Source organism: Adiantum capillus-veneris, chromosome 15 (assembly GCF_014529385.1).
Source record: "Adiantum capillus-veneris isolate H3 chromosome 15, ASM1452938v2, whole genome shotgun sequence".
NCBI classification, from domain to species: Eukaryota; Viridiplantae; Streptophyta; class Polypodiopsida; order Polypodiales; family Pteridaceae; genus Adiantum; species Adiantum capillus-veneris.
In genome coordinates this window covers 110095403-110108650 of record NC_140945.1, presented here as the reverse complement: position 1 = coordinate 110108650, position 13248 = coordinate 110095403, and positions in this window count along the sequence as shown.

The following is a 13248-nucleotide window of genomic DNA, read 5'->3' as shown; positions in this document are numbered from 1 at the left end:
GCACATCTGCCCCACCCAGAATTTGATCGACACAAGGAATGGCTTGTTGGATTCCTCCAACCTAGAACTACATGCATGTCATGCAAGATTCCCATCGTAGTGTAATAGTACCTGTCAAAATGCATGTACAAATATTTATTCAAGAGGATTCCAAAACTAGGAAACCTAGTCTAATGGACACGTCTAGACATGCAGGTCCTTCGAACAGGCTCACAAAATTGCCAATACTAATCCTCTTAGGATTTTAGACAATCCTACCTAGGAAGAAGGGGAAACTTGCAGTGGAATTCGATGAAGCATGTCCACGTGGCATAGAGAGCCATGTGCATGTGACATCCAATGTCGTTTTGGACATGATTGAGAGAGAAGAATCTTGCTTTTTTTTTTTTGCTTTCTCCAAGTTTGGGATAGATTTGGGTATTGGAGGCTTTGAACCTTGTCTACAATCATGTTACCATGTCTTCCCGCAAGGGGAACAAGCATGCAATTGTTGGATCTAGAGGGGAAGCTATTCATTACCAGCTTCTTCTTCAGAAAGAAGTGTTTGGACAATAGTAGGATCATTTTCAACACTTTTGACGAAGGTTTCTATGGCTGTGTTTCCTTTGAGGATATGAATTGGCAGATTTGTTGTGCCTTCTGCAAATGCACACCGTTCATGGAATTGTCAAGGGAGGGAGCTACCTATCCAATGGGTAGCAGATTGATGATTCAGTTGCACTTTTTTACCAGACTATGGTTTATGGGTGACAAAAGGGGGATTGTTTCCCTTCTTGAAGCACATGATGTTCTATGATTTTCCATTGTTCATCTAAGCATGGAAGTTCTAGTTCTTGCTTTTGTCTCTTGATCATCCGGTATGCAACAGTTCATGTGCATGTTACAGTGCATGTGTTGGAGTTGTCTTTGACAGACAGAGGGGGATAGTAATATCTCTAGAACCACTTCTTGTTTGAGCATTTCACTTCTTTGGATGAGGTTTAGAGGTGGAGTATATGGGCCACACCCTGAGCCAGTAATGCCAACCATTCAAGGAGTCCTTGATGGAGTATGGACTTCTCCTTTCTCCATGTTCTCTCCTTTCCGGTGGTAGTGTGGCCCTACAGATTTGGTCACTTCTTTGCCCTCTTGTGAGCTTGTCAGGACCAATTGTGGGACCATGTACAATCTCTTGTGAGCTTGTTGGCACCAATTTTGTGATAGGTCTACAACCTTTATGGACAGGGTTCTTGATTATCGATAGCAGACTTGTTGAGATATTTTAAATGACAAGACGTAGTGTCAAAAGTTGGTGGTGACATCTAGTTCATACTGCCACACTCAACAACATTTGGATACTTCTTCCATGCATCTCTTTGGAGAGCTCCAACCTTTGGGGTAGAAACCCTTTTTGGGAGCAAATTTGGACACGGTTGGCTAATATAGCAGGTTCTTCCCTTGTAGTATATTGCCCAACTTTTTGGCATGTTACAAATCAGTCCCAGTGATCCTCACATGCTTATCTCCTGAGCCGGTTCATTTACTCTCCCTTTAAGTATTGGAGCGTGTTGTGTATTGGATATTGATTGCACATTTCAATTGTGGGTATATCCTTCTCAGCACAAGTACATAGGATAGTTTTGATGAAGATTTTAAGAAAGAAAGTTACAAATGTGGGGGTATATGTGCTCTTTCAAGTCTGTATGCAGTTTGGCATATTGTATTGGATTGTACCTACACATTTGATCTTGCAAGGTGCAGAGAAGTGGAAAACATTTGGTTTGATCTTAGGGAGTTTGCTTGAGTAGCTAGGTTCTTGTGGCAAACATGGTCTTCAGGTGATGACCTTTCATGCCTTTTGATTCTGACGGGAGCAAAGCGAACCCCGAACCCCGACGGCCTCTAAAACACCGGGGACCGAATGGCGCGCCTCGAGCCTGTCATGGTAAAGCAAACAGGGGGCACCACCTAGCTTCAGCGGCTAGGACGCAAACAACACACCACCATAACAAAGTTTTCATCCAAGAGAGATGGATGCTTGGGAGTAATGATGAAGAGGAAAGGGAATGAGATCAAGTTAGAGAGAGAGAGAGAGAGAGAGAGAGAGAGAGAGAGAGAGAGAGAGAGAGAGAGAGAGTGAGGGAGAGGGTATAGCGGCTTCGTACTTAGGCATCACAAAAGGATGGCGAATCCGCACACCCTTCACACATACACAAGCTCACTCCAAAACACAAGACTAGGTGGCGATTCCACACACCTCACATGGGCAAAACATTGCAAGAAAACATACTCACAAACCTCAAGCTTTATTTAGAGAATTAGGCGATGAAATGGGGAGCATAGGGTAGGGGAATGAGAAGGGAGAGAGTGGTAGAGCACATGGCGGATAGGTGGGAGTTGATGGCGAAGACTCACACGAGGATTATGGCCATCATCCTTCATTTAGTTGCCCTTCATCTTCCATAGCCAAGGGTGTAGAGGTCATGCTCAAGACAAGCATGGTGATTGCGGTGATGGTGATGGTGTGGGTGCATTAGGCACACACAGTGCATAGTGTGTTCTATGGTGATGTTGTGTGTTTTTGTGTGATGGTGAACCCTCTTTATATAGGGGAGGAGGGGGGGGGGGGGGGGGGAGAAATTCTAGAATTTAGAAATGAAGAAATCATTATCTTCATAGGCCATGTGACTGTGGCTCCACTTGTCTGGCTGTGTGTATATGTGCCAGAACAGCAGTCTCATGAGAGAGAGACTAAGAGAGAGAGATGGGTTGATGAAAAAAAGTGAGAGGTGACATGGAGAATAAAGTAATTACAAGAGGGGAGAGAGAGGAGTGTGTTTAGAGGTGAATCTGTGTGCAAATGTGTGTGAACACAAGAAAAATCAGGTAACCACCGGGTGGGGATGGGTCTGTGGGCACCTTTTTTTAGTGAAACTGAGTGTGTGTGAGTGTGGGGGAGGTTATTTAGCTACAAGAAAAGAGACATGGAACCCTTTAGAGAGAGGGGGGGGTATTTGGGTCATGGGATATGATAGGAGAGAGAAAGGGGGGGTGGGGTATACTATTTTGGAAGATAGGGTAAGTTGCATGTGAGTTAGGGTGCATTATTGGTGAGTTAGAATGCATTATTGGTGAGAGGTGGGGTAGCTTGAGGAGAAAGGACAAGGGGAAGAGAGAGGGGGTTGACCTTTTGAGTGGAGGAGAGGAAAAGGGACACACGACGGGGCAACAGTGAAGAAAAAGGAGGCAAGGTGGGGATGGGCTGCCCCGCAAGCATGAGGTGGCCTATTTTACCTTTCTCATATATTTACATAATCATACTTTATTTTTTTTCTTACTTTTTTCCAATGTCTTTTATCACTCCCTCCCTAAGAGGGGGTTTTCATGGGGTGGGGACGAGAGAAGAGGGGTATGGGAGCTTGGCTTGTGAAAAGCCCCCATCATTAGCCCTCCCCTTTTGGCTAGAGGCATTCATGTCTCTAGCTCATCTGTTTGATCATTATCATCGGAGGTGGCGGTTGATGGTGTGTTCTCATCTGGAATGTCAATAGGTGGAGCTTGGTCAAATCGAAGAAAACAAGGTTTAATTCGCCAACCATTTACCCTGGTTTTATGAATTTTTCAATCAGCCTCCATAAGCTGGTAGCTTCCATTGGCATACTTTTTCCTGACGATGAAAGGACCTTCCCATCGGAGTAGGAGTTTCTTATCCTTGCGCGTGTCGAAGCGATTGTCGTAGCGGAGCACCAACATTCCTTTCTTCAATTCTTTTTTCCGGAGATGCTCGTTAAAGCTAAGCCGTCTATGCTCTGCTTGTGATGCATAATAATTTATTGCTTCTTCTCTGTCCAACTGCAGTCTTTTCAAGTTGATGATGTGATCTCTCAAATGCATGTTGGGCTGTTGAAGCTGGGTTGCCATTACTCTGAGACTTTGTAGTTGCACTTCAATGGGCAAGATTGCTTCCTTACCAAATACTAGATGATACGGTGTGAATCCCAAGGATGTACGAAATGAAGTTCTGTAGGCCCATAAAGCTGGTAGTAGATACTTATCCCAGTCTCCAGGATGATTGTTTACTTGTTTGGTAATAATTTTAGAAACCATTCCATTTACCTTTTCAACTAGGCCATTACATTGAGGGTAATATGGTGAAGAGTGCCTCCTTGTAATGCCCGGTTTCTGCATTAATTCTCCTACCAAGTCTGCTCTGAAACCTGGCCCTCTATCAGAGATGATCTCTAAAGGTGTGCGAAACCTATAGCATATGTGCTTGTAGATAAATTTAGCTACCTCTACCGCTGTGATTCTAGTGGTGGCTGTAGCCTCTGCCCATCTAGTCATGTAGTCGACCCCCATGATAATGTAGAATTTTCCTGAGTTGGCCCTAGGTAATGGCCCAATGGCATCGATACCCCATTTTTCAAATGGACCATATGAGAGAATAGGTGTCTGTGGTTCAGGCATAAGTGACCTAGTGCCGGCCTTTTGACACAACTTACATGTTTTGCACCAGTGGTGTACATCACGGTTGAGGCTAGGCCATATGAAGCCTGCCTGTAAGATTTTCCTACTTGTTATGTCTAGGGCAAAGTGACCACCACAAACCCCGCCGTGACAGCTAGCAATTACTCTTGTGATTTCCTGAGAGAGAGGGACCTTCCTGAGTATTTTTTCCTTACCCTTACAGTACAAACTATCATTGATTGGTCGATACCTTGTGGCCTTCCGTGTCAGCCATTGCTTCTGTCCCTTTGTTAAATCTGATGGGCATTCCCCTGTTTCCAAAAAATGCATGATGTCAGGCAAGGCATCACTTCCTTGAAATAGAGGGAGCTTTAGTTTTATTGCTCCAACCACCACTTCCTGTAGTCTTTCACTTGCTAGGGCATCTGCTTCTTGGTTTTGAGCCCTTGGGATATGGTGTATTTGAACTTCTTCAAACTTACCCAACAAGGTTTTTACACCACTTAAGTGAGTCCTTAAACTAGGATTCTTGCATGTCCATGCTCCATTTACTTGCCTTACCAGAAGTAGAGCATCCCCAAATACATTAAGGCGTTGTACACCTTGCGAGACGCACCATTGTAGACCCTTGGTTAGTGCTGCATACTCAGCTTCATTGTTAGAATGTGAATCTAACAATTGGCCCAACGAAAATACCTTTGTCCCTTTGTGATCAAAGACCACTATGCCTGCAGCTGCTTTGTCGGACGCTCGTTTGTAGGCTCCATCAAAGTAGAGAGAGTATGCTCCTTCTACCATCGGTGGTATTGGAGGTAATCGGACTTCTCCTTCCTTAGATTGCTTCTCCTTCCTTTCAAAGACTTGGTAGGTCATGAGTCCCCCCAAACTTGCCCTTGTCGTGCTTTCTACCTGTACCGTGTAGTCAAACTCTTGCAGACGAAGTAGCCATTTAGTAATTCTAGCAGACACATCCATGTGTTGTACAACATAGGGAAATATTTCATCCGTGGTTAGAATCACAAATTGCTTAGGCAGCAAATATGACCTAAACTTTGTAGTTGCAAATCTAAGAGCTAGGACTAAGTGTTCCACATGGGTGAAACCTTTCTCTCTTGCTGTCATCATTCGACTAGAGAACTAGATTGGCCTCATGAAAGATGTTGCCGTATCCTTTTGGAGTAGCACAGCCCCCAATGAGTGATCACCAACACTTGAGGTGACATAGAATTTTTCATCCCACTTAGGTGGTGAGATAGTTGGCAGAGTGGCTAAGACCTCCTTTACCTTGTTGTAGTGATGTTCGCTTTCCTCGTCCCAAGTGAAAGTTGATCTTTGAGTGAGTTGTTGCAGTGGTAGAACAAGTTGTGATAGTAGATGTATGAATCTACTTAAGTACCTCACCTTCTGTAGAAAAGAGACCAGTTGACGTGCGGTCGTTGGTGAAGGTAGGGCTTTGAGTGCGGACACCTTACTTGGGTCGGCGTTGATACCTTTTGCTGAAATTTCATGGCCTAGTAGAATGACTTTACTCTCCCCAATGTGGCATTTATCCACATTTAATTGCCCACCTAGGCTCTGTAACCTGGCCAAACCTTCAGTTACCTTTTCTAAATGTGAAATACGGGAGCTATATATACAAAAATCATCAATGACACTCTTATGGATGTTCCAAAGAACGGTTGAAAAACATATGTGACATATCTTTGGAATGTGGCAGGTGCATTTGTGAGACCAAATGGCATAACCCTGTATGCAAAACAACCCCATGGCGTGATAAAAGTGGTTTTTAGCTGATCTTCCAAGGCTATGCGTATTTGAAAGTATCCAGAATAACCATCACAGACGGTATAGCATTCAAAACCCGCTACTTCATTCAGAATTTCATCCAAGAAAGGGAGAGGAAAGTGGTCTCTCTTTGTAGCTGCATTTAATGGTTTGTAGTCAACACAGACCCTCCACTTACCATTCTTTTTAGGCGTCACCACTACGGGTGACACCCATTCTTAGTTTTCTACAGGATAGATGAATCCCGCCTCCAGCAGTTTCCTTACCTCGGCCAAGAGTGCCTTTTCTTGTATGACCCCCAATCGTCGTAGCTTTTGCACAACTGGTTTTACCCCTTCCTTCAGCTTAATATGATGTTCCACCACTGTAATGCCTGTGATTCTTTCATAGTTGTCAATGAACAGGTTAGGAAATCCCATCAACATTTGCAAAAAACTATCTTTCTCCTCAAGTGTTAATTCCGTAGACAACATACCCTTCAACCTACTTCCTCCTAGGCCAGGTGATTTTTTCTCCTCTTCATTGGGTTTCCCTTTTGGTGATGGATCACCAGTTGTGCTTACCCTTTGTGGATCCTTCATAATGATACCCATCACATCAATGGAACTGTCACTTTCGTCGGTGGATGTGGTCTCCTCCTCAGAACTGGAAGATTCGCTAGTGGTTTCATGTGCCGATGTTTCCAGATTCATTTGCTTATGCTTGCCAATCCTCATGTCGTAGTAGATTGTCTCCCCTTTCTTACCGGTCATGCGTAGAAGGCCAGTACCCCAGTCCTGTTTTGCCTTCATGGCCATCAACCATGGCCTTCTCAAAATTAGTGGATAGCCCTCCCCCTTAGTAGGCATTACAAAAACATCTACCTCTACCTCAGTGTTGAAAGCTTTGATTTTCACGGCACTTACCACACCCACACACTTTACTTTTGCGTTGTTTGCCATCTTTGCCTTGCATGGAGAAGGCCTGTCAACCTCGAGCCCTAATCGAAGCATCATAGCTTCGCTCATTACATAGATTTGTGCACCTCCATCAATGTAGGTGTTTCCAACCCTCTTTCCTTTTATGTTTACGTCGACAATTGGAAGGATGTCATCCATGTTGCATCCCGAAATTGCTCCGGCTACCTTTGTTTTGGAGCGTCTTGTACTTACCATTTTAGACCATTGTCGCCTTACTTTTGGTGCAAGATGTAGCAGCTGTGGCCATGTAATCTTCGGTCCTTGCTCTGCCACATCCAATGTTAGATCATAGGGCTTAGAACTTTCCCCTAGCTGGAAGTCGGTGATGCCCAATTTCCGTCGTGGCCTGGATGGCCTCTTGCTAGTTTCTCCTCTCATGCTTCTCTCATCATCTGATTGTGTAGCTTTCTCCCTCCTAGCTCTTTTCACAGTCATGGCTTCAAGTGGTTCTAAAAAGGTTACCTTCTCCTTACCCTTGTCCCTCTCCTTTGCTCTGGGTGGATCCACTACTATGGCTTTTCCTTTCTCTTCTAACCTTATGATGCCAGAACCTCCAAAAACTGCTCCCCACCCGGCATGGTGTCAATGACGTGCTGGTAGTGAGCCTTCAAATCCAGTATTACCTTGATTGAGCGTACACGTGTTGGTATGTGTGATCTGTCTTGAGGTAGGTTGTACTGATTCATGTGAAGCTTAAAGGTGCTTAGTCACTGTCCAAGCTTGTGGGAGAGGGTGGTGTTCTTTCCTGAAACAAAGTCAGTAAATCCGTAGTTTCTCTAGTGAGAGCGTGAGCCAATGCTTCCGTTATCTGTGCAGCAACATCAGGTGCGACTTGAAAACTGACTGTGATAATTACCTCGGTGACTTGAGTTACCCGATTCTCAAAGTAGAATAGTGTTGATTCTCTATTGTGTAGAGCTCCTTCCATTTTGTTGTTGTGGGTTGGTTGTAGGTTGCGGACATGGTTTCGACCTTCTCCTTCTTCTTCTTGGCACTTGGCCTATGTATATCCACTGGGTTTGGCGTGTTGGTTGACTCTCCCACTGCAAATCGATTATCGTTACGCCTGGCACTCGAGCTTTGATGGAGATGCGGAGTTCGTCTAGTTGTGCTTGGAGCTCTTCTTCTTCTGTCGTCCAATTAGCAAATCCTGCTAGCCATTCATCCATTCACAATAGTTTAAGGGTTTCAGTCTTGTAAACTGAAGGGTTTCATGAAAAGATCCTCCGTGGGGGCACCAAATGACGGGAGCAAAGCGAACCTCGAACCTCGACGGCCTCTAAAACACCGGGGACCGAATGGCGCGCCTCGAGCTTGTCATGGTAAAGCAAACAGGGGGCACCACCTAGCTTTAGCGGCTAGGACGCAAACAACACACCACCATAACAAAGTTTTCATCCAAGAGAGATGGATGCTTGGGAGTAATGATGAAGAGGAAAGGGAATGAGATCAAGTTAGAGAGAGAGAGAGAGAGAGAGAGAGAGAGAGAGAGAGTGAGGGAGAGGGTATAGCGGCTTAGTACTTAGGCATCACAAAAGGATGGCGAATCCGCACACCCTTCACACATACACAAGCTCACTCCAAAACACAAGACTAGGTGGCGATTCCACACACCTCACATGGGCAAAACATTGCAAGAAAACATACTCACAAACCTCAAGCTTTATTTAGAGAATTAGGCGATGAAATGGGGAGCATAGGGTAGGGGAATGAGAAGGGAGAGAGTGGTAGAGCACATGGCGGATAGGTGGGAGTTGATGGCGAAGACTCGCACGAGGATTATGGCCATCATCCTTCATTTAGTTGCCCTTCATCTTCCATAGCCAAGGGTGTAGAGGTCATGCTCAAGACAAGCATGGTGATTGCGGTGATAGTGATGGTGTGGGTGCATTAGGCACACACAGTGCATAGTGTGTTCTTTGGTGATGTTGTGTGTTTTTGTGTGATGGTGACCCCTCTTTATATAGGGGAGGAGGGGGGGGGGGGGGGGGGGGAGAAATTCTAGAATTTAGAAATGAAGAAATCATTATCTTCATAGGCCATGTGACTGTGGGCTCCACTTGTCTGGCTGTGTGTATATGTGCCAGAACAGCAGTCTCATGAGAGAGAGACTAAGAGAGAGAGATGGGTTGATGAAAAAAAGTGAGAGGTGACATGGAGAATAAAGTAATTACAAGAGGGGAGAGAGAGGAGTGTGTTTAGAGGTGAATCTGTGTGCAGATGTGTGTGAACACAAGAAAAATCAGGTAACCACCGGGTGGGGATGGGTCTATGGGCACCTTTTTTTAGTGAAACTGAGTGTGTGTGAGTGTGGGGGAGGTTATTGAGCTACAAGACAAGAGACATGGCGCCCTTTAGAGAGAGGGGGGGGTATTTGGGTCATGGGATATGATAGGAGAGAGAAAGGGGGGGTGGGGTATACTATTTTGGAAGATAGGGTAAGTTGCATGTGAGTTAGGGTGCATTATTGGTGAGTTAGAATGCATTATTGGTGAGAGGTGGGGTAGCTTGAGGAGAAAGGACAAGGGGAAGAGAGAGGGGGTTGACCTTTTGAGTGGAGGAGAGGAAAAGGGACACACGACGGGGCAACAGTGAAGAAAAAGGAGGCAAGGTGGGGATGGGCTGCCCCGCACGCATGAGGTGGCCTATTTTACCTTTCTCATATATTTACATAATCATACTTTATTTTTTTTCTTACTTTTTTCCAATGTCTTTTATCACTCCCTCCCTAAGAGGGGGTTTTCATGGGGTGGGGACGAGAGAAGAGGGGTATGGGAGATTGGCTTGTGAAAAGCCCCCATCAATTCTAAGCAGTCCGAGTTAACCGATGGTCTGATTCTTATGAGTCTCCTGTTCCTTGAGATTTAGGTTTTTCTGTTCAGTTACAAAGGACTTCAGATTGTCTCTGATTTCTTTTTGGTGGTACTCATTCACTTTTCCCAGGATTGAGAAGGAGGGGGACTTCCTATCTTGGAAGGAGTTCTTAGCTTTAGCTCTTGAGCTTTCATTGATAGTGTTTGCTCTATTCCAATGTGTGTACTTTTGAGGATGCATTTCTTTTAGAGGGGGCTTTTGGGTTATTATGTTGAGTTGAATTCAAGTGCTCCATTCAACAAAGTACCACGCATGGTGTCTTTCATTCCTTGCCCATTTCTTGCGGCTTTGGATGGTGTGCTTTAGTCCATTGCAGTTAGTATCTTGGTGGATGTCCTTCTTTATACATTTCAGTGGTTGTCTCACTTTTTGGATTTGTGGTGTGACGGTTGCTCTTCCCAGTGCATTCGAGCAATAGTACATATGCCTCATTTTTTAGATTGATCCTTGGAGACTATACCATACTAGACACACCTATTTCCCTTATCCTTAGACTAGCATGTTATTTCCTTGTTCCCAATTCACTTTGAGATTGGGATGATACTCCCTCAAGATGTGTTTCGGACATGTGAAGATCAGTTATAGTTTCACTCTCAATTCTTATGAAGTTCCTTCAAATACAGTTTGTAGTTCATCATTATATATGGTGGTTGTTGCAGATCTTAGGCCATTTATTGTTCAACATATAATTCCTTAGTAGTCTCAATTGTCCCTTTCCTTGACTTCTTGTAGTAGCTTTGAGATTTTGGCATGTGGTATATGATCAGAGGTGCATATTTCCGACTCTTTCCTTGCGGATGGAGAACTTTTGAGTTGAGAAATGATCCAGATACCTACATTTTATGCCTTTACCCTCAATATTGATGCATTCTCTTGGAGCAGTCAACAGCTGTACGTTTGCAGATACTGGTTGTGCAACTTGCCAGTCAATTGCCTTGAGGAGATTCTTGTTATATCTAAATTTACTTTCTGCGGATAGCATTGTACTTCCCAAATATCTTTTCGGGATAGTGGTTTGATGATACTATGGCGTCTTGTATTGTTCAACCTTAGAGCTCAATAGTAGATATACTCGTCCACAAAACCCTCTCTTTACAATTGTAGATTGCTCACTCTAGCTTCTTTGTCCGACTTCCTTCCCATGAGATGAGAGAGGTTGTTAGAGTTTAGTCATCTCTCTTTGTTCATCCAGTTGGTCCAGTTCTCCCAAGGATAGGTATTAGGGAGTGAGAGTTGTTTTGTGGCTATGCTCGGCCAGTGTGAGGTAGGTTTCTCATGTTGGGTTGTGTCTAGCACTTGGCTCCATATTGCAGGATGGGAGTATTTCTCCCATTGAATTTACAACCTCTAATACTCTCTTTCCCTATTTTCTCCCATTTCCCAAGTCGTGAGGGGGGCTCGTTGATGGATGACCAACCAGCTTGCCTTGAGGGAGGAGGCAAGGTATGAAGGGGAGGTAGTTGTGCACAGGCATGATGGGTGTAGGTCACCCTTAGGGGGTAGCCCTAGGATTATAGATGGGTGGTGAGGAGGAATTTCAGCCCAACATTTTTCCTCCTAGCATTTTTGGAAGCACTCGGCCCCAACGTGTTTAGTGGGTAGCAGATGTAGAGAATGGTGTCTCTCTTATGTTGCTTTGTCACATCAAGGTAGATTTTCACAAGCTTTGTGTCCATGCAATGACAGGTTTTCTTGACCGAGATCTAGATCCACATCTAGATATAGCCAAGAGGAGATGCACCATATCTATGCTCTTAGAGCATGTTGGAGGTGATGTACATAACGAGACCGTTGTCGTGATGTGATACATACATGGTGGGAAATAATGCTACAAGATATATCTTGCAACTTTTTAGATACATAAGTATATTTCCTATAATGTACATATGTATATCTAAGTATAATAATATGTTTTCTATCTCATCCTATTATTTATCTCAAAGGTAACATATTCTTACTTTACCATCAAAAAGTACTATGGGAAAAGCGTCAATAGCTGTGTCTGTTTAACTTGAAGCAAAAAGAATTGGTTCTTTATTTCTACTATCTCATTATCATCTCACACCCTAGCTAGATCCTATATCTAAGGTAACTTTTAATATATATATATATATTCTATGTATTTTTTATATATTTCTTATATTTCTTTTGAATAATTACTAGGAAGGAATTAAATCCTAGTGATACACTAGCTTGCATGATGTTCAAAGATACCGATGCGTACAAACTTTTGTCAAGAAGCAATGTCATGCTTTCATATTGCATGAGGTGTCCATTGGAATCAAGTGGAACTCTAAGCTTAGGGGACCACAACAAGACTTTTGCTGCCAAAAAGATACCCTGTTTTTTTTATTTTCTTACACAAGGTTCCAATCCAAATTGAAAAAAGTATATAAGAAGGGAGTCATAGCTAATGAGCTGATTTTTTTCACCTATTTTTATTTCTTTTTGGAGTCACGGTTGAGGAGATATCATCAAAATGGTGGACCCAGTCTGCCCACATCATGCAAGGACAGCTCATTTCAAACTTTGTCAGTTCCTGTTCACAATGGATCTTCTCTTTCTTGTGTAACCCTTGGGGGTTTCCTTCACCTATAAAAGGGAACCTCTTTTTCCTTGAAAATCATTCATGAGGGAATGAGAGGATTGATACCTAATTGTAATTAGCCATAAACATAAGCCTAAGCTTACACTTGCTCCTAGAAGAAGACTAGCCAATCTATTAACCTATCCTTGGAAGATCAACTCTAATCAAAGAAGGTCTTGAACTTGGTGCATCGATCAAGGTTGAAGTATTCCCTCTTCTTCTCTCTCCATCATAATGGTGCATAACTCCCAAAGAGTTTGTCAAGTAAGATGTATTTTACTTTGATATTTTGTTAGTTTCTTGTTGTTTTTCATCTCTAATCCAACATATATATCTATTTTTATTTCTCTCCCTAACCAAACCTATCTCTCTCACTCTTAGAAAGTCTTCTCCCTACAAATTCTAGGTTCTCCTTGCTACAGGTACATCTCTCCCCGCAGTATCCTTATTGCCTACGGGCAAGAATAGGGCTTGGGAGGGAAAAAATGCTTTTCTTCACTTCTTTTATATCTACATTTTACACATACTAGAAATATCCTAGAAGGATAATCCACATGATGTGAATTTCTATCGCTTCTACTCTATGCGATCTATTGC